Source organism: Aricia agestis, chromosome 6 (genome assembly GCF_905147365.1).
Source record: "Aricia agestis chromosome 6, ilAriAges1.1, whole genome shotgun sequence".
NCBI lineage: Eukaryota > Metazoa > Arthropoda > Insecta > Lepidoptera > Lycaenidae > Aricia > Aricia agestis.
The window spans coordinates 19,959,280-19,986,559 of NC_056411.1; the positions used below are offsets into that span (position 1 = coordinate 19,959,280).

The 27,280-nt window shown below is 36.5% G+C and overlaps 1 protein-coding gene across 8 annotated transcripts in view; it reads right to left on the reverse strand.

Moving 5' to 3' along the window:
- Positions 1 to 27,280, reverse strand: part of LOC121727643 (calcium/calmodulin-dependent protein kinase kinase 1) — a 146,271-nt gene that overhangs the window by 47,894 nt on the left and 71,097 nt on the right. The gene's annotated exons all lie outside the window — the stretch shown is intronic.

Consider the following 27,280-nt stretch of genomic DNA (forward strand, 5'->3'; position numbering starts at 1 on the left):
CACAGTGAACTCTTTACAGGAAACACGTATACACCCTAAAGTATTATCACTTAGTTTTGTGACACCCTGTATATGAATCCAGAGCTGAATAGATCCCACGGAAAATAAGCTATTTTTTTAATGAAGCTAAATCGGCCCATTGGATTCAGATTCATCGGAAATATGAAGCTACCTTTTGGATAGTTTCATCGTTTCATCTACCTAGCTTTTTTGTAACGAATCAGACAACGATTTTAAATAATGTAACGTGAAACGTCATTATAAATCATCTTAGAGCGCCCGCAGACTTACAATTTCAAGTTGGCCAACTAAATCTCATAGTATACCAATAGCTATAGCGACTAATGAGAACTCGCAAATTGCACCAACTAAATTGTACAACTAAATAATTGGACACCCTTCCGTTCCCTTCCCTTCCGATTACCCACAATTAAAAAGTTATCCCTTGAAATTGCGGTGACCCATATAAGTAGGTAAACTAAGAGCTTATTATAAATAAGCTAAACTCGAGGAGCTTTTTATAAGCTCCTCAAGTTTGAATTAATTTTGACTCCAGATATCCAATAACACTAGACTTACACCTTAGTACTTACTTCATAGGTAAGCTTCTTGCCTGTTTTTTGTTTTTATGAGCTGTTTTGTTGGCAGGAGTTGTAGAGATTAACTATATATAATATCTCAGGAGTCCGATTTTGGCTTTAGATGGCTGTCGAAGCGACGTTCGAGGCACGAGAATTGCGCCCCAGATGATGATAATATAACAGTTTAGTGAGGATGCATCGGCGGTATACTCGTTAGCTAAGCACACAGGACTTAGCGCAAGCATATAGCTCGTCAAACACAACGCTTGTGGCTGAATGCCAGCGATGCTGTAGGATAGATGCTGATAATAATTATTATTATTTATTATCTATGTTGGATATAAATAAAAACATATTTTAAAATTTGTTAGTTTCGCTAAAACTCGAGAGCAGCAAAACTGATTTGGTTAACTTTGGTCTTCGAATATTCGTGGAAGGCCAAGGAAAGTTAATATTAGGAGGAAAGTTATACAAAGTTTACTGGGTCATCTAGTAGATTATAAATTTGTGTAAATGTTGTTATAACTTAAACATTTAATATTCCTCTGTTTAAGAATAAGAATAACTTTATTATGACACCCGACACTGACATCACACAATATTAAATGACTACAAAAACGAAAATACACAAGGAAATAATGAACACAACATTACAATATTAAATTGTGTGACGTCAAACTGGACCCTCAGGATTAGCAGCGACTACGAGTCTACTGCACTGATATTATGTTTCACACTGAAACAACTAAAATGCTAAGTACTGACATACGGTTTTGCTCGATAGTTTTACTCCAAATCGAGCAATAACCACCGTGTGGATCGCAAAACTGACAGCTCGAAGGCTCGCTTCGGGCCGGCTCTGATGGAATTAAATATGTCAAATATGTCATTTCCTTCGATTCGGAGTAAAACTATCGAGCAAAACCGTATGTGAGTACTTAGCAAAAAGGTTAGGTGTATTCACACGAGTAAAAAGTAACTCGATCTGTGTTTCTTTAAACTTACGGGCTGCATGAACAGTTTAAGTGTATTATAATTATAACCTGGTCACCTAATATGTAGTAAATCGACTATTGAGCTATCGCTACTTGTCTCTTTAATTACATCTCATAAATCCCAATTCCTCTCCTTTGTCACTAGAAACGAGAGAGGTAAATATTTGTTTAAACACAAGTTACGAATGTCTAGGTGTTGCGGGACTGATATAAACTTTAGAAGCTGTAGGTATGTATCTAAAGGTAATTATTTATCTACCATCTATGTAATATAGTTAGTTATACAAACTACTAAATAATGCACGTTATAATAGCGGTGCAGACTCTGACGTTAACATCGTGAATTCTCGTGCATAGATTAGCTTAAATTAAGGGTCAGGCCAAACAAAACGAGAGGAGACGAAGCCTCTAACTAACACGTTTTTTATCCCTTCTTTATAGAAACTTCGATTAAAATGTACGAAATTGGCACAAGCATTCCATAAAATCAATTCCATACATCTTGTTTAAATTTTAAATTCAAATCGTTTATTTGCATTAAAAGTGGTGAATACAATAGGTGGTAATGATCATTTTCTTAAGAATCAGATCACTTTTAGCTACATTATATAAAATAGCATGCAAATATATTATAATATAATTATAAATACATCATACAAAATATCTTTTACGTTAACAATAATCAAATCAAATTGCTATCGCTTCTGTACAGAATGTTCGGCGATTCTGTACAGAAGCGATAAAGAAAAAAAAAAAGAAAAAGGCTCAGGCGCAAGATTTTTAATGAATTCACGGATAGTAGACTAAGTACTTATGTCAAAATAAAATACTTCGGGCGCGTACATTTCCCCCATGGGACAATACTATTAGCAGAATTATGGTTGTGCTACTTACATAATAATATTATGTATGGGTCTTAAATCAGGCTTCCGAAGCTCTACGTACCTGTAATGAGAAAAAACACATTAATCAAACGAAATCTAATCAAATTTCACATTTGAATTTTACCACCTTTCTATGTAAGGGTTAGTTCACACTAAAACGAGACAAAAGATTCATTAGATACATTAAAATGTTTACAGCTTGCGGTTTAGCTCGGTGCAATAATGACGCTATCCTAAGCGGTGCATTATTATTTATTAGGCTTGTCTTCACAATTAGGTTATGATAGATAGCCATGTTTGCACAATCGACGTCTATAATATAATATGGACCATAATTATTATGGACGTATAAGCTGCTTTACAGATTCATAGTCGCTTATGTTTTAACATTATGAGCCAAAATAAAGACGCCACAAAAAGCGGTAACGGCTAACTGGACGCAGTTAAGTATTTGAGTATCACCCCACAATTACGTACACGTTTTGAGTTATAAATGCAGTTATGTTCTTTATTTATTTATTTATTTATTATTCTTAAGATGATTTAGAACAGGACTGCATTCATAACTCAACAAAAAAGAGTCGATTAACAGCGACCAACGCAACTGTCAATCCGCGCAGGTAACAGTCACAAAGTTTATCCGCGTCGCGTCTCATTTCCATGTGAGCTGACCCGAAAACAAATACTTTGAACATAATATTTTCTTTTCGGTGTTTTCCACCGCGAGAATCAATTTACTGAAACTCAACACTGAAACCACTCGCAGATTGATTGTTGTTCGAGTACAGACGAACACGGAATGGGACTACCATTGGTTTTGTTTGAACTAGCATTGTATGTGATTGCTTTCTATAACATAGGCCCTTGAGTCTTGACATATAGCTGCGCGCTATATTGCGCGTGTAAGAGTACTAGCTTGACATTAATATAGCTAGCCTCTTACACGCGCAAAATATATTTTATAATATGCTCTTTTCACATATCTGGGACGGATACTTTAATGTCTGTGGATAATATTTAAATTTTCACTTATAATACCACAAGAGCTTCAAAATTATCGGATATTTCCCGATAGGTTCGTTGCAAACAAATGAAGGATTCAAGTTTTTCAGGTTAAAAAATCACGAGCGCGAAGCGCGAGTGATTTTTCCTGAAAAACTTGACGACTTTATTTGTTTGCAGGGAACCTTGAGGGAAATGCCAGATAATTTTGAAGCTCGTGTGGTATTCGGGGGATTATTTTTCCGTCCCAAATGTCGGCCAATATAATTGCACCATGAGACACAATTGAATTCAACCTGTCAGTTTGACGTGTTTGTCTTTTATATATAGCAACTACCAGAGAAAATTTTCAAAAAATTATCATTATAATACCATGTAGGTTGTACCACGTGACGTCGAATGGTGCAATTCTATTGGTCGATATTTGGGTCGGAAAAATAATCATCATAAACTAACTTTTAGTTTTTTGACGTGATCGACAAATATTCAAATAAAATGCCACTTTATGACCTAGCCTGCAGGTTTCATTTCCTACCACGTATGGCGTACACCAAAATGAACGAGTGACACGAGCTACTTATAGTATATATTATATATGATCTTATAGCAGCTTAACAATTGAGCTGAGTATTATTAAAGGATGAGGAAGGATAAAGGTGAAACATCGAATGTTGTATCGCTGCTTCTATAGTCACAACTCACAATACCTTCTCTTATATATAAAAATGGATTTCCAAATGTGTTAGTCGCGCTAAAACTCGAAAACGGCTGAACGGATTGGGCTGATTTTAGTCTTAATATACTCGTAGAAGTCCAGGGAAGGTTTTAAAGTGACACGAAGTTCACCGGGATAGCTAGTTATATATTATATACTCTCTTCTAATGTTGCGAGTGTCCATGGGCGATGGTAGTTGCTTTCCATCAGGTGACCCGTTTGCTTGTTTGCCCCCTTATTTTATATAAAAAAAGCACTATTACCTAAAAGTGAGCGTATATTTTTTTGGGCAAATGCAAAAAATAAATAGATTTTATCGACGTATTGGTGGTGAAAACTTTGGCTTAACACAATATATTATTGATTTTTATCATAAAAAACTTTGTGTTCCCTTGGGAGTGTAACAAGTGTTTGTTAAAACAACATGCCCAAACGAACCTGCCACATATATAACCGAGTATACACATTAATTAATTCAGAACTCGTTCGTCTCAATTGTGTCTGTCTGTCTGACTCGTTATGGTGTCGGAGAGACAAACTTTTATTAAATATTGTACCCGACAGAGTTCGTTCTGGCCGCTGAGACAACTCGCATTCAATAATTTTGACAGCGAAGTTACGAATCGAATAAGCGCCATGTCACTAACGAATTAACGACGTCAAATAGTCAATGCAATTTGTCTAAGTACCCTATAGTGAATAAAACCTACGATGATACTAAAAATTAGAAAGTATCCTAAAGTTAAATACGTTATAAAATCAAATTTCTAGTAAAGATCCCGTCATAATCAGTCCAGCCATCCCAGACAGAGAGAGAATGACATAGAGACAAATACTACCAAATACTAAAATAGATTTATTGACAAAGGCTCAAGTAAACGCAAATTTAAATTTACAAAATGACTTTATATGATAACTAGATGACGTCCTCTACTTCGTTGCGCAAAAATTCGTTTATCGCGCGGGGACCGTACATTTTTCCGGAATGAAAAGTATCCTATGTCCTTTCCCGGGACTCAAAGTCTGTCCATGCCAAATTTCAGCAAAATCGGTTCAGCGGTTTGGGCGTGAAGAGGTAACAGACAGACAGACACACTTTCGCATTTATAATATTAGTATGGATTGTATATATAGACCCTATTTTGGGGAAAGCGCTATATTATTCAAATACGGTTTTCGTGGGAAGGGTTTAACTAGAAACTTGAAAGTAAATTTTAATGAAAAAGCTTAGACTTATACCTTTGTTTCGGTAAAGCGAGACTGACTGACATTTATTATTTCTAATTTGGTTGTTATTGTTAAGACAATGAAAAGGATACCACGCGCATCTTTTTCATTGCCTTGTTTTGTTCACAAGAGCTTTATATTACTTTGTATCCGACTGCGCAAAAGGTGGGTTATGTTTTTAGAGAATTTGTATGTTTGTTTACTTTATCTATTAGTATTTACTTTCGCGGGCTTTGAGCGCGTCGACCGAATCAAGAAATTCCGTAACGATCAAACACGCCCCACTCCGACCGGCACAGCGTTGCCAGACTTCGGCTCGGTGTTTGTGTGCGTTAGACTAGACGTGTGAAAATTATAATTGCATAAGTTTATAAACAATGCCATGCTTAGCATGCTTTAATACCGCGGCAGTCCCCGAGAGCCACACGTACTTTTTTAAATCACCATTTTTATTTGACGAGGAAAATTTCCTTGGTGGCATTGTGCACTTTTTTGGGTTAGGTTTAAACCTCACTTATATGCTCTTCCGGCGTGCTTATTTACGGAACATTGTACGAACGAACTCTTGTTACCAAAGACCACTACACCCTACAGTCTACATGCATCGTAATTCGTACATCAATTAAGGGGCCGTCTAACCCTAAAGTGTCGATTTTATAATTCATTTTTATACTTGAAAATAAGCCCCGAATTGTTTCATTTTCTAAAATTAGATACTACATTATATTTCCGAGAATTCGATCTGAGCAAAAACACGATATCTTAAAATTTTCTCGATAGAAAAAAATCACAAAGAAGCATCTAATTTTCACGAATTTTTCATTTATTGCCATAACCGTGCATTGAACTAAGTTGATATTTGCACATTGTATAAAATTCTATTCTCATTGAGAGATCGACCTAGCGGATTTTTAAAATGTTGTATATTTATCGAGTTATCGAGAAAAAACTAATTTGGCGATGAATCCGCTTCGTCCTTTTTCACCTGGCATATGAAAGACGGGCGTGAGTGTGAAGAGAGAAGGACGATGTTTGATTTTTTGAGTTAGTCGCCCTCTTAATTAGGTAATCTGATACACTACGAGCTACATGTCTGAAGTTGACTGTTTTGATACCACTAATATCTATGTGTATGTGAGTCCCTATCTCTTGAGCATGAACCGTTTACATACAAGCAGGGAGTATTCATATTCCTCGTATTAGGGAAATTAATATTTGTAATCTAAACTTGGCTTGTGTATTCTTGTTGTCTAATGTCTAAACTTACGCGGACTTTATGCCTATCCGCAGCTTGCTGGTCCGCATTTATCATGTAACCCTAGGTGACCCTGTGAACTTTTTTCCACTCTACTCCTAATATAAACCTTCCCAGGACTTTCGCTAATATTTTAAGACTTAAATTAGACAAATCAGTTCAACCGTTCCTGGAGTTTAAGAGAGACTAACAAAATCCAAAAGTAAATCTTTATTTATAGATTTTTTATTTGAACATGAAAAACGTAAGAACAATGCGAAGGCTAGGCCTAAAACTAACTTCTGTGAAGTATTGGTTAAGAAATAAATAAAGTCTAGCTAATGCAAGTGGCCAAGCTTCATAATTAAAACATCATATTTTACGATACCAAGTCTGGGTAAGACTGTGGTTTAATGCAGCAAGTGACAACACAAGAAACAAAGCAGCATTGAAGGAAGATGTACAGTATATAAATTAAATAACCAAATGAAATGTATAGAGTTGTACAAGTTATTTCAATACCTAACTTACATTTTGTTCAAGTTTAAGTCTCCCCGAGCTCTCAAAGCCAATTATAATGCCAATTTTGTTTTGTTTTCCTCAACTTAAAATCCCTTTTAGTGCTCAAAAAGGTCAGGAGACACAAACGAAAACACAATTTAAAACAACTTTTTCCTATTTAATAAGTTACAGAACCTTTTAAAAGCTGTTGTGTGTGTGAGAGTGGATATGTCGCAGCCGACTGGTTTAAATAGCCGTTCACAAACCGTTTTATTAAAACTACTTTCTTTCCGAAAAACAACCACAAACACTAACAAACACCTGCTAGTTGACGCCATATTGTAAATAAAACGCACCTAGCGCCGCAGCGGTGCGCGCTGAACTACTTCAATTAGACGGCGGCTTTTGAATCAGCTGTAGTGTTGAACGTTTTGAGCGACTAAAATATTCAATATAAAAGCTAGACGTGTGATTGAATGGCGTTGTTCAGTCAAAGGGCTAGCTGTTTGATTGAACGGCCATTTAAACCAGTCGGCTTTGACAGATATATCTAGAAATTTAGTATGGAAATATAATGGACATTTGAGTTAAAGGCCGGGAAAGAAAATAAGATAGTTTTTGTTGTGGAAAAATTTGCGATTTCCGAGCAAGAAATGAATCTCGGCGCAAAAGTATATCGACTACCGTCATCTAGTTAACAATATTAGTATGAATATAATATTATGTATGTGTATATTGTTGATGTGCCTAAATAAATAAAAAATGAATCAGATAACAGCTGACTAGGAGATTTCTCATGCGGTCATCTCCATCCCCCCTCCTCCCACATTTGGCTGGGGTAATGAGACAACTTCGACCGTACAACTTCTAACAACTCCATCCTAAACTCCACACGACTAGGTACGTCTTTATCTGTTTTACTCAGCCATGTTATTACATACTAATCGTACAACTATGCAATGGATAGAAACAAAATATTTAAATGTTGACCAAAGAAACGTGGGAGAGAAAAGAGTTTATACGTGGGAGAGCCATGCTTCGGCACGAAGGGGCCGGCTCGACCGGATAAATACCACGTTCTCACAGAAAACCGGCGTGAAACAGCGCTTGCGTTGTGTTTCGCCGAGTGAGTGAGTTTACCGGAGGCCCAATCCCCTACCCTATTCCCTTTCCTACCCTCCCCTATTCCCTTCCCTTCCCTACCCTCCCCTATTACCCTATTCCCTCTTAAAAGGCCGGCAACGCACATGCAGCTCTTCTGATGCTGCGAGTGTCCATGGGCGACGGAAGTTGCTTTCCATCAGGTGACCCGTTTGCTCGTTTGCCCCCTTATTTCATAAAAAAAAAAGAAATCAAACGTAGATATTATAGAACTTAACCGGTATTTTTGCCAATAGTGATCGAGTATGAGAAAATTCAGAACTCTATTTTATAGAGGCTCAAGGACAATTATTAACAGAAACTGTGTTAGTAATAAAAAAATAATTAAGCTCTGAGTAAATATTTAAAAAATAAAAATGCACTCTAGCTGCATGACAGTGCAATAAATAAGCTTATTTATCGAGCTACCCGAACGCCTCTCGTGGGAGGGAGTGAGTTACAGCTGCATTACAGATCCAGGTCAAATAGTCCACGTTCTGGACAGGCCTGTCCCAGCCCCAGGGGACACAGGGTTGTCAGGCCAGGACAGATTAAGCCAGGATAAATAACCTGTTGTAGTTGCAGTTTAGGTCAAAATATCGTTTAATCTTGTATGCGGACTGCAGAGGTTCCTAAATATTCAAGAAAACAATCCACACTACGTCTTCCTATCTGTCTGTTGCCTCTTCACGCCCAAACCGCTGAACCGATTTTGCTGAAATTTGGTATAGAGATACAACGAGTCCCGGGAAAGGGCAAAGGATACTTTTTATCCCGGAAAAATGTACGGTTCCCGCGCGATAAACGAATTTTGGAGCAACGGAGTTGCGGCCGTCATCTAGTTCTTTATAATCTTTTGAGCAGAGGTTCCTAAATAATCAAAAAATAATGATAATAATGAAGCACCTGTTCCTACAAAAGTAAATAATATAAACAGCTAATTGCCGCACTCAGAGTGGAACAATAATTACCGTACTTAATTGTAATTAATTCAAAATTTTGACATGAGCCCCATACAATAACTGTCAAACTCTTCATTCAATTGAAGGTTAATCATAATTAAATGTCTCTGAGTACGGCGGTAAGTGTGACATTTTACTGTCCAATGTCTTCTCTATTGCACCCAGCAGTTCTAAACCTGGCATTTATATCTTGACAGCCCTAGACGACTCTATAAAGTACAGATAGATTTCGGGAATGGTTATAATGATTTACCTGCCCATTATTCACCTACTACTTATGAGGATCGCATGATGTAACAAAACTAAGTGATAATATTTTAGGGCAGTGGTCCCCAACCTTTTTTTCACACGGGCCACAAACATGCTTTGATCTTGGTGTCGCGGGCCGCAACAAAAAATTTTTAGAGCTAAAAAAATAACGTTCTTCAAAATTAACGATTTGAAAGTGGAAAGAAATTCACGACTTTATGGCGACTCCTTGATAATTTGCCTGTAGCGATATCGATTTTTCTCAGCAATGACTAAAGCTAAGAAATTAAAGTTCATTGACAGTATTCATTATATCTTTGGCTTTGAATTACCCATAGCATAACACGATTGGTCAACTTTTATAACACAGAATAATCAATCAAAAATACCTCTGTAAAAAGGGATTCTAATTTTTCCAACAGAGGAGAGTGATTTAAGCTTCCAAAATTTGTACATAGATTAGTTCAAACCTACACTTTAATTTGCCCATAGCTTATATGAAATATATTTATGCTTTTCAAATTACGCGACAAAAACCATTTTGTCGCTTACGCCCTTTCCATTTCTTGCTGTTCCATTTCTTGTTTTGAATTGTGTGAATTTCAAAATGGTTTAACGTCATGCGGGCCACAGATAAGTATAGTCCTGGCGGGCCGTGGGTTGAGGATAGCTGCTTTAGGGTGTGCATGGGAACAGTAAACTCTTTATAAGGAACACATACACACCTTAAAGTATTAGTACACCTTAGTTTTGTTAAACCTTGTATTCTATAGCTACGTCTTAACGGGCTACTGTTTTTATTATTCGTAGGGCTAGCTACTTAACCGCAGTCACACTAAAAAAATATAGCATGTATTTATAAAGTTTATATATTTCCAGATCGTTAGCGATGTTCCCAGGAAGTTACACATTCGTATAATTAAGTGCTCATACTCCACTAATTGGAACACATAAATCTAAAGATCGACTCCCGTTTCACTGTACCGTTTGCAACTTATTTCATAAAGACTTGTTCTATGGTTATACTTGTGTCTTTGTTATTTTCTCGGTGAATCTGGTAGAGGGAACACGTATCACGGCCTCACAGAAAACCGACGCAGAGATATCATGTTTATGCCAGAAAAAGAATTTAGATATTACTATAATTATTAGCCGTGACATCTTTGTGCTTCAATAGGTACTTTATTTTCAGGACAAAAAAAATCTATTTGGCCTAGGATGCCTTTATAGGAGGACCTTCACCGAGCTGGTCAATGTATGAAAAGTATTTTATATTTAATTACGTATGTCAACAAATTAATTACAAGTGGGTTACCTAAAAAATTTCAGTCCAGATTAAAAAAAAAATACATTTCTCTGGTTTGGTTAATAGACAAATTCCATTACAGCAGTATGAAGCCCGTAGAATATGCATTAAGCATTAACCAGACGGTACTAGTATCGATTTACCTGCCTAGTGCCTACCCAAAAGTTGTGACAGGAAAAAATAGACAACCTAACGTTTTCATATTCTACGGGCTTCATACTTTCGATTGGTGTAGAATTTGTCTATTAACCAAACCAGCGATATGTAAAAAATATACTTTTTCTTCTATTTTTTTTTATTGTGGACTGAAAAATATACTTTTTCTTCTATTTTGTTTTAAGCAACCCACTTGCAATAAATTTGTTAACATAAATTGGTAATTGAATATAAAATACTTTTCTTCCATTAACCCGCTCGGTGAATATGCTATGAAAGGATCCTAGGCTATACCTTTATTAAAATCGGTTAAGCGATTTAAGTGTAAAGTGGTAAAAAATACACTCATACTTTAGCATTATAGTTAATGTCTATATTAAGGATCCTCTCCTGGGTTCAAGAGCAAAAGGCGCTTCCCATGAGGCGACAGGCCGCTCGTTTGGTACAAAAGCATCTCTGAATCAGCATATGGACCCCATAGAGGGCACATGACGCAGACGGACCGTAAATAGTCGCACGTAATTGATCCATGGATCATTAGCGGATCTATAGATCATTAGAGTCGCCGCGTCTAGACTCATTTGTGATGTTAATGCGTGTTGCGACAGACGTTGTTGATTGAAAATATTATGATTAATGATCAGTCCGTCACCTTATAGTAAGTGGTAATAAGTCGAGTAGCCGCCACTATGTGACAGCCACTCGATTTTAATTAAGAGCACTTACCATCAGGTTGGTGTACCAAATGAATTTTTGAGGTACCAACACAGTATGGATTATATTATGTATTGGAATTTAAATATTCTATATCCGTATGTCACCTTCAACATTTAAGTACTGACCCGATTTTGAAAAAAAATAGTAAAAAATTAGCTAAATGTAGCAAAAAATTGTGTTTAAAATACTGGATATACTAGGCGTACGTATTATATCAATCAACAAAATTATAGAAGCAACCTCTTAAAGTTTTTAGAAGGCCTAAAATTTTGAAAAAATAATAAGATAAAGGAGGTTAAATTATATGGTTCCGAAACTTAACTACGGAGCATCATAATAAAGAAGCTTAGTATGTGTTTAATGATATTATATGCTATTATGTAACAAAATACACATACATAGTTCCGGCAACAAACACTTTCCGGCTACAATAAAGTGTGCTGCCGGCTCCGGCCAATATTGACTTAGCTGCCGGCGTAATAGCCAATACGGTATTATGTTGTTAAATATATTGCTACTTATATAATTTGTTATTGTTATTTACTAGCTATTGTATGGGAAACAATACGAAGTTAACTAAATACTGTACTGAATAGATGCAGTTAGACCGTACTATGATAACATCAGTTGTTGAACTTAACTGTAAGTGTATTAATAACAGTGTGAGGTAAGTAATTATATTATGAATTAATCTCTCCGACACCTACATAATTCCTTCGTATATTTTCCAAATTACATGTCACCAATATATTTTAGTCTCACAGTATTTTTAAATAAGGTCTAATTAGACAACTAGAAAAAATCGGTCAAGTGCGAGTCGGACTTGCGCACGAAGGGTTCCAATAGGCAAAAAATTGTATCAATAATGTAATAATTATTACCTCTTAAATATTTATTTATTTTTAATTTTTGAGTGACTTTTAAGTGGAGAATAGTGTGAGTGACAGATAAATATTTTGTGAGTATTTCAATTGCCTATGTGTAGCCATTATCGTATTAAAGAGAAAAAAAAGGCCCAAAAATCATGGTATGGGAGCCCCCCTTAAATATTTATTTTATTTTTAGTATTTATCGTTATAGCGGCAACAGAAATACACAGTCTGTGAAATTTTCAGAAGTTTACCTATAGCGGTTTTTGAGTTACAGCCTAGAGACAAACAGACAGACAGAGAGACAGATGGACAGACGGACGGACATCGAAGTCTCAGTAATAGGGTCCCGTTTTTACCGTTTGGGTACGGAACCTTAAAAACCAAAACAGAGTCGTTTTCCGCTGTCTGTCCCTTTTTTATGAAATAAGAGGGCAAACGAGCAAACGGGTCACCTGATGGAAAGCAACTTCCGTCGCCCATGGACACTCGCAGCATCAGAAGAGCTGCAGGTGCGTTGCCGGCCTTTTAAGAGGGAAGAGGGTAATAGGGGAAAGTAGGGATGGGAACGGAAGGGAATAGGGGAGTGTAGGGAAGGGAATAGGGTTGGGTATTGGGCCCCCATTAACTCACTCACTCGGCGAAGCTGTTTCACGCCTATCGCCTTAATTTTAAAACGACGCAACGGACTCTAATACCGTTTTTATCATAATAATAGTAACCTCCCACACCGGTTTCGGTGACGGTGGCCAGTTTCATTGAAACCAGGCCAGGTACGCAGGAGTAATTTTATAGTGCCCAAGTGTATGTGCAGTACACAAGAGCACTCTCTATTCCTTTACTCTCATACCAGTGGGCTGTGGGACGGAAGACCGACACGACCGGCGAGAGACCAGGCGCAGCACCGACTTTTTACATGCCCATCCGACGCATGGATCATCTTACTTGTCAGACAATCAGATGATCAGCCTGCATTGTCTCAACCAAACTTGTAAATAACATGTTTCCAACGCGGGAATCGAACCCACGACCTCCAAGTCAAGAGCCACGCTCTTAACCACTGTACCACGGAGGCGTTTGGGCTTATATGTGTAATTGGTACATGCAAAATATAATAGTACATAATATAACTTATGTAGCTAAATAACGTCAGCTAGTAAAATATGATATAGTTAAACATCTAGCTCAGTAACTACAAACCCCTGACCGCAGGCGCCGGCACCGACCGCAGACCCATTCTACACGGATCGCTGCCTTCGGACTGCTCCCAGATGATACAGATTTACTGGGCTAACTTGGCTAAACATTACAGTATAGATGTTAAAGGCCTGATAGACGTACGAACTTAACGCAAGCAGGTTTTAAGTTCGCGAACTTACTCGGCTCGCGTCGGTGACACACGAGAATCGCTCACACTGGATTACCAAGCCCCAGGCTCGCGGCTCGCGGCTCGCGGCTCTTTGCTTACACACAGGCAAGATCGTCGAGCTACAAATCCACGTACTTACTCGCACGTCTGTTACCCCTTTAATAGTTACTAGCTATTTGACCGAGCTTTGCTCGGTATTCGATAAAACACGAATAAAATGACTTTTCTAAAAATGATTCCTAGCTAGATCGATTTATCGCCCTCGAAACCCCCTGTTTACTAAATTTCATGAAAAATTCTTGTATATATATATACAAGAATTGCTCGTTTAAAGATATAATAAAATGCTTGGTCTTAGTCTGTTCAGTAACTTTTTTAAAGTATCAGACATGAACGAAACACGGCGTAACTAAAACGTTATGACGTGGATCTTTTGTTACAAGAGAATCTTCTCACGTCCAATGGTCAAGTGTAACTATTAGAAACAGGCTAGTGTAAAGTTTAAGAAACGTTGGTAAAGTTAAAAGTACTGTATCGCTAGTATCGATTTTCAAAATATAGTTGTCAGAATGCATGCATGTTTTCAGAATGCAACAAATAATAATAAGAGATGATCAATAAACTAATCCCTGCTGGCATAACAAATGTATGATTAATAAACAATATGTAAGATTAACTAGAAGGTTAATAATTCCCTTATAGGGCGTAGGGTTTTAGGGCGTCGTGGGGCGTAGGGTGTATAGTTCAGGGCGTCGTGGGGCGTAGGGTTTATAGCGCAGGGCGTCGTAGGGCGTTAATTTTCTCGTCACGCAGAAGTGTCGTGGACGAGTTGGTACGACATCGTTAAAACTTGGTCGGCGGAGTGATGAGTCAATATTGTGGCTCGTGGTCACACAGGGATTGAGGCAGATACAGTCTTATTATATTCAATTTAAACGCAACACTCAAACGATACATGCATAATCCATATCATATTAAGCGAAAGTCTCTCAAAATGAAATTCGTGAACCAACCAGATAATTATCCATATTAGTATTATAAATTCGAAAGTGTCTCTTAGATCTGTAATTTGGTATGAAGATACTTTGAGTCCCGGTAAAGTAAATTACTATTCCGGGATATTAATATTATACTTTTCGTTCCGGAAAATGTACGGTTCCCGCGCGATAAAAGAATTTTGGCGCAACAGAGTTGCGGGCGACATATAGTTTTTTTATTAGGATTTTTAATTAAAACAAAAATACATTTTGTACGACTCTATGCCGGGTAAGATAAAATAGTTAATTCAAAAATACGCCGACCTAAACCATACAAAGCTTTCTGTATTTTCAATTTTCATGTTTCATGCAGTAGCCATTCTGTTACTATACGCGGACGTACAAAAGCTTTTAATAAAATATAATCTGATTAAAATTAAAAGGGAATTGCAGCGCAGCCCGCGTGAGGATTCATTTAAAGTTAGATTATATTATGTTAATTTTATACAAGACTAGAAATATGGCGCCCGAAACTCCGCTGCGACATATTCGTTTATCGCGCGGGAACCGTATATTTTTCCGGGATAAAACGTATCCTATGTCCTTTCTCGGGACTCAAAGTATCTCCATACCAAATTTCAGCAAATTCTTTTCAGGGTTTGGGCGTGGAGAGGTAACAGACAGACAGACACAATTTCGCATTTAGAATATTAAGTATGGATAGGTACAGTTATTTTATAAGTACACTAGTTAGCCCGGCAAACTTTGTTTTGCCTAAACCTTCCTCCTAAATCAAACTATTAATTAGACAATAGACAAACTACATCAAAATTTGTTGCATAGCTCCCTTCCCTTGCAGTATAAGTTATTAGTCTAATACGATTATGCAACTACTACGCCCTTTATTCAATATTCCGTGGTTTCAGTTCATAACTTGATGTAGTTTCCTACGAATCGAATTACCACAAACAAAGCCGAAACTTCGGTTGAACACGAATTTAAATTAAGTATGGATTTCCCGATAATTCTATTTCCACTTATTAGATAAACCCAAAATCTCTTAAAATGTAATTCTATAACCTACCAGATAATATAAATATTATAATCCATACTAATATGATAAATGCGAAAGTGTGTCTATCTGTCTGTTACCTCTTCACGCCCAAACCATTGAACCGTCATCTAGTATGAAATAAGTATATTATTATTTTTTAACCGACTTCCAGAAAGTTCCTATGTTATACATATTATAGTAGTACTATGTTACTTTTTCCTTATTTATCAATAGGGTGTAGAAGTAACGTGAGTAAATAATATAAACAACCACACACCGTACTGTCAATATTGAAAATGTCGGCACGAGCGTGCGCGCTTTATTGACAGTCGGGTTGTCACACTGGGACAGGTGTCGCAGAGGTGCGCGGTGTTACGGACCAGGGTTGTTGCGAATATCCGCATCCGCATCCGCATAGATTTGGACATCCGCATCTGCATCCGCAACCGCATTAAATCAATGCGGATTTTTATGCGGATGCGAATGTCATACGAGTTGCGACAAGAAAAAAAAAAGCGGCGGGGTCTGTGAATGGCGCGCGCCGTTTGCGCGTGACAATTGACCAATGGGAGCGAAAAAGCCGGCCAAGTACGTATCGGCCACGCACAATAGAAGAGGGAGGGAGGGATGTTTTGTATCGTTAATGAATGTACAATTATAACATGTTTTACACTACTAACAACATGATCTCAGTTACATTCAAAGGAATTTGAACGAAAAATTCCTTTGTATAACTTCTCAATAACTTATGAAGTCTTCTTAGCCGTGATAATTTTCTTTTTAAATTTAGCATATTTCCTACTCCCGTGAATTTTTCCACATACTTTTCCGAATCTACCTTTTAGCTAATATCTGGTAGAAGGGGGAGACACTGGACACTATCGATTTCTTCCACTTTAAAACTTTGCATATTTCATAAATGGATCCCTAAATCGGAAAACGATCTTGGAATACTCGTAATATTTTTAAAAACCCTATTCAACGACACCACATATGGTGGAGTGGACGCGAAATAAAAAGAATTATCCCCGCATGATGTGTAAGGGAGGCCCCATAAATTTTTTTAAAGGTTTTATATACCATTTTGTCGACATCATTTATATGTATGTGCATTCATAACGAACTTTGTAGGCTATTCTCTGAGTGATACCGCGCAGAAACAGACAGACAGACGGACAGATAGACCGAAAATATAAGGGTTCCTTGTTGATTACGAAACCCTGAAAACGGTGACAGGATCCGACGCGTTTATTGTGGTGCATCAATTGTCTTGTGTAAATTAATCACTACGTGTTTGTTTGTGCTTCATACTTAAGGTGAGGCCAGTTCGAAAAGACTGATTTTTAAACTTCCAATCTGAAGAAATTATGTGGAATTCTCTTACATCAAAATTCATGTAGACACAAAAAGAAACAAAGTAACGAAATAACCGAACAGAATATTGAAAAATGACATGGTAATTCTGTAAAAAAATCTTGAATATCACCATAAAAATACACTTCAAATTCGAACATCTCGTAATTTACAATGACAATATTATGATTTAAAAAAAAAAGGATAGCTTTTTTATAGTTCTAGCAAAATAATCGAATAGATTTTTAATAAATGATTCGGTCATTAAAAAATAAAATAAAATGTATAATTTTCTCCTATTTCGCCCTACCAACAACGCGGCGAGCGTCGTAACCGCCCTATATAAGGCGCGCTGATATGAATGTTATTTTAATGTCCTTAACGTCGATTTTCGTACAGACAGATATCGACCTGCTAATTCAGGGACAGCCTTGCCTTAATAAAAAGCGGCAATATCACTATTTAATAATTTAAAGTGCTTTATGCTCCTATTTATAACTTCGTGTACTTACTAACAAAAAAGTGGTGGCGGTTAATACAGGGGAATTAATGTAATTTTCATTTACAAATTATTATCTCTTTAATACATATTATTATACTACAGGTTTCCTAGAACTTTTTTTTTACTATCAAGGTAATTTTTCGAAAGCAGCTTCATTTTGATAAAACGAACAACAATTTCCTCTGCGAAAGTGGTAGCTAACAGAGATAAATATGATTTAACATTTCGATTAAAATATGGATTTTTCTATTGAAAATGCGTTTCAAAATGAACCTACTCACGAAAAATTTGCTTGAAATTAATCAAAAAATGTGTTCTAGGGAACCTGTACTATTATTTTGTAATACATTCATAAAAATGAAAATAATACTTTTTCATTTTATAAACTATATTTATGTAGGATCCGCAACATCCGCATCCGCATCCGCATCCGCGGATGTGAACCTCTAAAAATCCGCATCCGCATTCGCATCCGCGGATGTGAAAAAATCGGGATCCGCAACATCCCTGTTACGGACAACGGTCTTGTGCCACTTGGATGATATTGTCTATCGAGTGACAATTTACAAGATTAAGGGCCTGTTTCACCACTTCCTGATAAGGCTATCCACCAATTAACTTGACAGATCAAGTATGGAGAATCTGTCAAAAAAGTTGTGAATAGCCTATTAGGCACTTTATCAGAAAGTGGTGAAACAGGCCCTTATTTTCTGTCAAACTCTTTGATAAATTAAAGTTAAGTAATCATAATTTTTTATTTTTATTTTATTACTTACTTACCTATTTAATCATAAAATATCTGAGATTACGGGCGTCAGATGTTAATATAAATAAATCAGATGCCAATATCGGAATTGGTAGGACTGTTTAGTTTTAATGACACAAAATATGCGTCGATTGACTCACAACCTTTGGACTGGAATCGCGTTTCTCCGCAACCGCAACGTCACACGGTGTCAGTGTGATAACCAGTAACAATCACGGTCGTGACTTATATTATGTACTCAGTACGCGTGTCTATTGCATTAAGGCGTCGCTATTGGTATTTAAAATTAAGTTGTAATCCGCGTGTTTTATATTAAAAAAAAACATAACAATCACGACTCACGAAAGTTTTTAGGAAGTGGGTCAACTCATGGGTTCTCATATGAAGTTATGTGCCTCGTCTGAGGTTTCGAATAAATAATGTTTTTCTCTTAAAATTTGAAGTATCACGTTTAAAACTTCAACAACTTGAATAATATTAAAAGATTTAAATTCAAATATTGCGAAGTTTTCTTTACATTTTATTTCTCTTTACACGTTTGGGAATTGTACATTTTAAATATGAACATTATTCTTATTTTTTATCAAAATAAATGCTGTTTTAGGCGTTGCATGTTATGCACGTTATTACTTAAGTATATTAAAAACTCTATATGTCTACTGACATACAGAGTTTTTAATATACTTAAGTAATCTATGTAGAGTTCAAACAAAGTGAGTAATTTTCGTGAGTTTTCCCCCGCACTCTGACCGACATCCGCCAACAATTTCCATTTCCCCTCATGAATTGAGTTTTGCAACCGACTTTATTGTGTAAAGTGGAAAAACAACGTTTCCCCAACACGTACATCTTTTAAATCTAAGAAGAGAGCTCACATTTGGTAGCTCTGTACTGTGTGTAACACAATGTTGAGGCTTAGACAAATAATAAAGATCTCATTTCCCATAATTCGTATACTTTGTGACCTTAGTGTTATTATTTTTTTAACAAGGGTTCATATTTTAATTTTAGACATTTTTTTTTATGAAATAAGGGGGCAAACGAGCAAACGGGTCACCTGATGGAAAGCAACTTCCGTCGCCCATGGACACTCGCAGCATCAGAAGAGCTGCAGGTGCGTTGCCGGTCTTTTAAGAGGGAATAAAATAGGGGAGGGTAGGGATGGGAAGGGAAGCGAATAGGGGAGGGTAGGGAAGGGAATAGGGTAGGGGATTGGGCCTCCGGTAAACTCACTCACTCGGCGAAACCCAGCGCAAGCGCTGTTTCACGCCGGTTTTCTGTGAGAACGTGGTATTTCTCCGGTCGAGCCGGCCCATTCGTGCCGAAGCATGGCTCTCCCACGTATATAGGGAAAAAATCACTCTTCTATCACTTTCCTGGTGTTTTGAGGAACTAACACCTGGAAATCCAGACGAATTGTTTATTTGCGTTTGTACTTATTCCACTTTAAAAAAGGAATCTCGACTAACATCTGTGCGTTTATATTAATATTGTTTGTTTTTGTTTTAAACAATTGATACTGTGCACTTTTAAACGTATAAACGCGTTTATCACACCGAATAATTGCAGCATTTCACCATCAACATAAATTTAACGTTAAACGCGTTTTTAAGCAAGTCCTTATGCCCGTATGGACTTATGGTATTCAGCTATGGGGCTGTACCAAAAAGACTAACACCATGATGATACAAATATTCCAAAACAAAGTTCTCAGAGGAATTGTGAATGCACAATGTACGAGACATTAGAAATGAAGACCTACATCGGGACCTTAATGTGGATATGGTCTCTACGTCTACAGTAATAAAAAGATACGCCGAAGCCCACGAAAAGAGACTTCACCATCACGTGAATGTCGAGGCCATCCAGCTCCTCGACAACACGGACTTAGTTAGAAGACTGAAAAGGACAAAACCTTTTAAGTTAATGTATTAAGTGCTAAAATCAGTGTGAAAAACGTAAAGTGACTGTGACGAACAATAATGTGTATTCTCCTTTATAGAGACTTTAAGAAAGTGTTGATGGACACAATCTTAGTTAACTCTACCAAGCAGATTAAGTTAATGTAAAATTACTTATTAGTCTTAGTTAGGCTAGATTGTAATATTATAAAATACTTATAAGTACAGGTATTTTATGTAAAAAAAACGCGTTTTTTAGCAAAACGGATTTTATCTTCTAAACATCTTCTAAACATCGAGGTTCCAAAATGAATAAATAGAAAAGTGTTGTTTTTAGACTTTTTCAGGAAATTTAATTTTTTTTTTAGAATTTTTCTCTCCGTAAGGACCATCCTCGTACTTCAAGGAATATTTTTAAAAAAGAATTAGCGAAATCGGTCCAACCGTTCTCGAGTTTTGCGCTTAGCAACACATTCAGCGACTCATTTTTATATTATAGACTAACTGTTACCCGCGACTTCGCCCGCGTCAACAAAATGTAAAATACATAGGTAAAAAATAAAAAAGTAAAAATATGTTCTTCTCCTTTTTGGAAGTCGGTTAAAAAGTAGCCTAAGTTACTGCTTATTACATCAGCTATCTGCTAATAAAAGTCCCGTCAAAATCGGCCCAGCCATTTCGGAGATTAGCCGGAACAAACAGACAGACATACAGACAGACAAAAATTCTAAAAATTGTTATTTTGGTGTAAGTACCGGCTAAATATTCATATACATGTAGTAAAAAACGGTTATTTTAATATTACAAACAGACACTCCAATTTTATTTATATGTATAGATGATATTATAGTACTTATAAATAAATACAACTGAGTATTTTGTGAACATTTAAAAAAAGCCTGCCTATTGTCATTGTTGATATCGAGCAAAAAATAGCAAAAAAAATACGTTTCTTGTATGGAAGTTAAATATTCAATTTATTTTGTTTTTAGTATTTGTTGTTATAGCGGCAACAGATATTCACAATCAGTAAAATTTTCAGATATCAGCCTGGAGAGTGCAGACAGACATCGAAGTCTCAGTAATAGGATCCCGTTTTTATCCTTTGGGTACGGAACCCTAAAAACGAAGTTTTATGTGTCCCCCGGATTTTAGAGCCTCCCGGATAATCGCGAATCCGTTTAACTGAGGGCCGGATAATCGAGTTTCTAAAATACTCGGATACTCACCTATGAATAGAATATAACATGCTCATTCATTCGGAAAATCGGTTCCGTGCAATCTAGACGTAACAACACGTACATAATGTATGTCGGAGCTCGGAACAGGCAGTGGGCGGACGGACGTGTTTATACAATGGAGTCTATGTGAATAAGTCAGTACCACCACCGGGCACCAGCATCGGGTACCGAATACATTACTTGTTGGTCAAGACGTGAGTTTCACTTTTTGGTTGTTGAAGTTTTTTTCGAGCGTTGCGTTAGGTTGGAAAAAACGTTGAATCTACACACCTAAGAAATTATTGCATTGCCATTGGCTCTTAACTAGGGTTGCCAGATTTTTTTTCAGCCTATAAGGGACAAATGGTTAAATGGGCAAAAATACGGGTTTTCAGTTTTTTACCCGGGATAAATGAAAAACAAAATTGTTGTCTTTTTATATTTTTCCGAGGATCGAGTTAGTTTTAACAAATTTTATTCGTTTTAACATATTTGTAAAAGTCAATACAATTATATCGTAATTAAAAACGATCATCAACTCGCTTTCGATTAAATTAGGGATACATTTATTTCCTACATCAGTCCGCATTAGTGCCACCTCTGAAAAACCCTTTCCACGAAACAGCTTGAGCTAGGAATACAAAAAACGAAGAAAAAAATTTCATATTGAAAAAAACGAAGTACGGCTCAAATACGGGACAGAGTCAGTCCCGCCGGGACATTTTAAACTATGCCAAAAATACGGGACGTCCCGGGAAATACGGGACGTCTGACAACGCTACTCTTAGTGCGTATGCAAAGTTTCGAATTAATTAGACTACTAGAGATAGGTAAAAATCGTGCTCAAAGATTCCGTTACATACATACAGCACAAGCTAATAAAAGCGTGTTAAAAATTAAAGAGCACAACACTGATCTTTTTACCGCGAAGTGTTCTTTAAATCTATAGAAATAACTGCGGAACCCTTTAATTTGGTCTTGAAATAATAGATGTCCAGGCAAGTTTTATAAGTGACAAGAAGTTCACCGGGACATCTTGTTTAGTAATAAAATCGGTCTAGTAGTTTCAAAGCATATTCTATGCAAAATATCTTCGGAACAGATATACTCAAAACCACGAGACTTTGTTATCTAATGTCACATTTTGAATGAAATTAATGTGACTCTTCCCGCGATTCAGAACATAGATATTATTCGCTCTCTCGGTCAAGGTCCATCAAGAGCTCGAGAGTCGAGATGTTGCGACAGCGGCTAGAGGGTGCCAAAACATAGGCCTTTGAGACTACCTTTTGCGCTACTGACTACTAGGCTGCTTCGATATATCCAGGCCCGGACAGGAGATAGAGAAGAACATCTTTTTTAAGTATTTATAGTAGAACTAGGTAACGCCTGCCACTCCGTAGCGCCAAAATTTGGTTATCGCGCGGGTACCGAATATTTTGTCGGGATAAAAATTGCCCCTTGTCCTTTCACAGGACTCAAAGTATATGCATGTTACGCTCAAAGACCGATATCGCTCAGTGAGCGAAAAAATAGCTCACAACGCATCGTGGTCACAGTGAAACAGCCACGACGCAAAATTCGCGTCGTGGCTCTGATGAAAACGGCCACGACGCGTTCTGGCAATCACAAAAAGACCATAACGCGAAATTCGTGTCGTGACTGATATGCTATTCGTTTTTCTTGATTTGTTCTTGATTGATTAATCGTCCATAGGTATGGAAGATTATATTTGAATTACCACGCGTACTCCAAAATATTTTTTCTTTTACTAAATCACTGCATGACGTGTTTTTCATTATTATTTGAAAATATCCATGGTTCCATAATATCCGTGCTAATATCATTACTGTCTGTCTGTCTGGCGCAACGTGTTATTGTTTGTTGTTGTTTTTTTTTAATATAAGGTAATCTGATCTTAATAAATTATGAAAATTTAGTTTTATTTTTATTTATATAATTTAAATATAATACTACTAGTTGATGCCCGCAACTACGTTGCGACAGATATAATATTAGTACGGATAGTATGGAATTATAGATATTATTTTATAAATAATAATGATAAACACGTTATGCAGTGATTAAGTAAAAGAAATTTTGTAGTACTTACGCGTGGTAATTCAAATATTTCGACGCGAATTTCGCATAGTGGCTGTTTCACTGTGACCACAACGCGTTGTGAGCCATTTTTTCGCTCACTGAGCGATTTCGGTCTTTGAGCGTAACATGCATACCAAATTTCAGCAAAATTGGTTCAGGGGTTTGGGCGTTAAGAGGTCAGATATAGACAGACAGACACACTTTCGAATTTATAATATTAATATGGCTTTACGAAAAAGTAACCTGTGGCAAAAATTAAACGACAAATAGCAAAATATTAAAATTGTGCCTAACATAATATTAAAATCACACATAAAAATATATTTAGTAAATATACACATTATTTAGATCTCACATAAAAATATATTTAGTAAATATACACATTATTTAGATCTCACATAAAAATTAATAATTAAGATAATGAAAAGTAGTAGCATTATAAGTTTATAACTTTTAACCCCAAATGGACTTTTCAAAGCAGAGTATTAGCAATGTAGAGTAATAATAACAGTAATGGCACTTACAATTATTTTACAACGTAATTGAATTTGTTGGGGAACTTTAACAATTAGGGGCTGAATTTTTAACTTGGCAATAATTATTACTTTTAATGTGATCTTCTAACTATAAAAAAGTTTTAAGTGCTGACTAGGTTTGAACAAAGTTAGCGCTAAGTTAGTCTGTAATTAAAAAACCGACCAAGTGCGTGTCGGGCCACGCGCAATATAGGGTTCCGTAGTACCGCTAGTTTTTGAATTTTTTTGTATGGTCAATGAATGTACATTTATAACGTGTTTTTTTTAGCAGTTTTGACTTGTATTAATTATTACTACCCGTGGCCCGCATTGGTCGGTACCGCCGCAAAGCATTTCCCGCAATTTTTAAATCTGTAATATCTTCGAAAATATTCATTTGCTGTAAAGGGCCATATAGATGTACATTAAATCGACAATATATTTAAGTTATTTTTTTGGATACGGATTAATGCTGTATTTATTAAAATTGCTTCGAAAACTAGCCATTATTTGTCGTAAAAAGAAAATGACAAAAAATGTTATTGTGGGATATCCATAAGAGATAGACATAATATAGGTACCATCGCGGAGTTTTCTGTAGACCTTTTCATTGTGTACAATACTTGGTACATTATTTTGATAAATCTCGTAGGGTTCAATCTGCGTTTGGCGTATGTGCGAATGTAAGCGGAAAAAAAATATTTACACGACATCACATTAGAAACCCCAACGATAACAGTATTTCTCAACTGTTTAATGAATGTTATTATACTTATAACCTTTCTCTTAAATCACTCTATCTGTTAAAAAAAACCGCATCAAAATAGTTGAGATAGAGTAGTTTCAAAGATTAAAGGGAACAAAGGGACATGAGGGAAAAAAGGCGACTTTGTTTTATAATGTGTATAGATGGTAGAGCCTAGAAGGTAGACTTTTCTCCGGAAATATAGATAAGTAATAACCGTTCCAAGTATAATATAATTTTGTTGCTTTTATAAATTAAACATTGTCTAAATAAATTTAAATTAGCGTGCAAGCGAAGCTAGCAGCCTTATATAATATATTCGCCGGTTAGCTTACAGCTTAATTAGCTTAAACGTTTTAAATTCATGAAACCTTCTGGAAATAAACGCAGCTCGGGGGCGCAACTCTTGACCTTAATAACGAGCTATTTCAAGCTTAATATTTCCAAATTGGATTTATACAGCCTCAGTTATGAGGTCAAAAAATTAAAGACTTGTTTACTAAAGTAAGTTAAGCTGTAGCACAGAAGAGTTAATAGTACAAGTAGTGGCTGTAGGTACGTTATATACATAATATGGAAATGGAAATTGTTGAAAATAAAACATCATAGAAGTTTCTAAACTGTTACATGTAATAATTTTTGAACGATTGTTAAGTAGTTCCTATTTTGCTCACTTGTGGCGCTTGTGTGTTCCTTTTTTCGCGGTTCCGCTTCTTGTCGCGTCTTGTCGCCATTTTGCCTTGTATAATACGCTGTGCAATAAATGTACTAAACTTTATATTCGGGTTTATATTTATCTCCTACAGGTTATGGGCCGTCCCTACCTGAATACGTAAAAAGTTCAGTTATATTTGTTGGAAAAAATCAGTGCGTTTTTCGTAAGTCGTAATTTTTTCAGCGATCCGATACAATGGCCGTGTCGAACCCACAAATTGAAAGATTAGCCGGCCGGGAAAATTATTCCACTTGGCAGTTTGCTGTAAAATCATACTTGCAGCATGAAGAATTGTGGGAATGTGTCGATCCAGGCACCGATGTCGACGTAAAAAAGGATGTAAAGGCAAAGTCCAAAATCATTTTGTTGGTGGATCCGATAAATTTCGTCCATATTGAAAATGCTAAGACTGCGAGAGAGGTATGGAATAATTTACAAAATGCTTTCGAGGACTCCGGATTATCAAGAAAAGTCGGCCTTTTACGAGATTTGATCAATACTACGCTAGATAATTGTGCAAGCGTGGAGGATTATATAAATAAAATTATGAGTACTGCACATAAATTACGCAATATTAAATTTGCAGTAGATGACGAGTGGTTGGGGACTCTCATGCTGGCGGGACTACCAGATGTTTACAAACCCATGATTATGGGTCTGGAAAGTTCCAGCAAGACAATAACGTCAGATTTCGTGAAGACAAAACTTTTGCAGGAAGTGAAAGTTTCAGAATCTTCTGCATTTTTTACTAAGCACAAGAATAACTCCAGTGCCAAGTTAAAAGGAAAAGGCCCACGGTGCTATAACTGTAACAAATACGGGCATTATAAAAGTCAATGCATAGTAAAAAAGTCAAATCATAATGGTTTTTCAGCAGTTTTTTCAGCCCACAACAATATATGTGAGGACGATTGGTATGTTGACTCCGGAGCCACAATGCACATGACAAAACGTTCTGACTGGATGTATGACATACAACCTTCTCCGATTCAACAAGTAAAGGTGGCTAATAATGATGTTGTCTCCGTGCAAGATATGGGTAAAGTTAACATACAAACAATTTTTTGTAAAGATGAGCATCCAATCCAGGTGAGAAATGTTTTATTAATTCCTGAATTAAGTGCGAACTTGCTATCGGTTAGTCAATTAACCAAAAATGGCTGTAAAGTGGAGTTCACTGAGACGGGCTGTAATATATATAATGCCAATAAAATTCTTATAGCTAATGCTAAACTTATCAATAACATGTATAAGTTGAATACTGTTAGTGGAAGTGCTTATAATATTTCGCATGAGAGCAAGACAGATCTCATAACATGGCACAAAAGGATGGGGCATTTAAATCTGGCAGACGTTAAAAAGTTGGAATTGTGTGCCGAGGGCATAACTATCACTGATACTAATAAAAGTATCGACACTGTTTGTATTCCATGCTATGAAGCGAAACAAACGCGATTACCATTTCCCAGCTCGGGTACGAGAGCGAATGAATTGCTTGAAATAATACATACAGATCTATGTG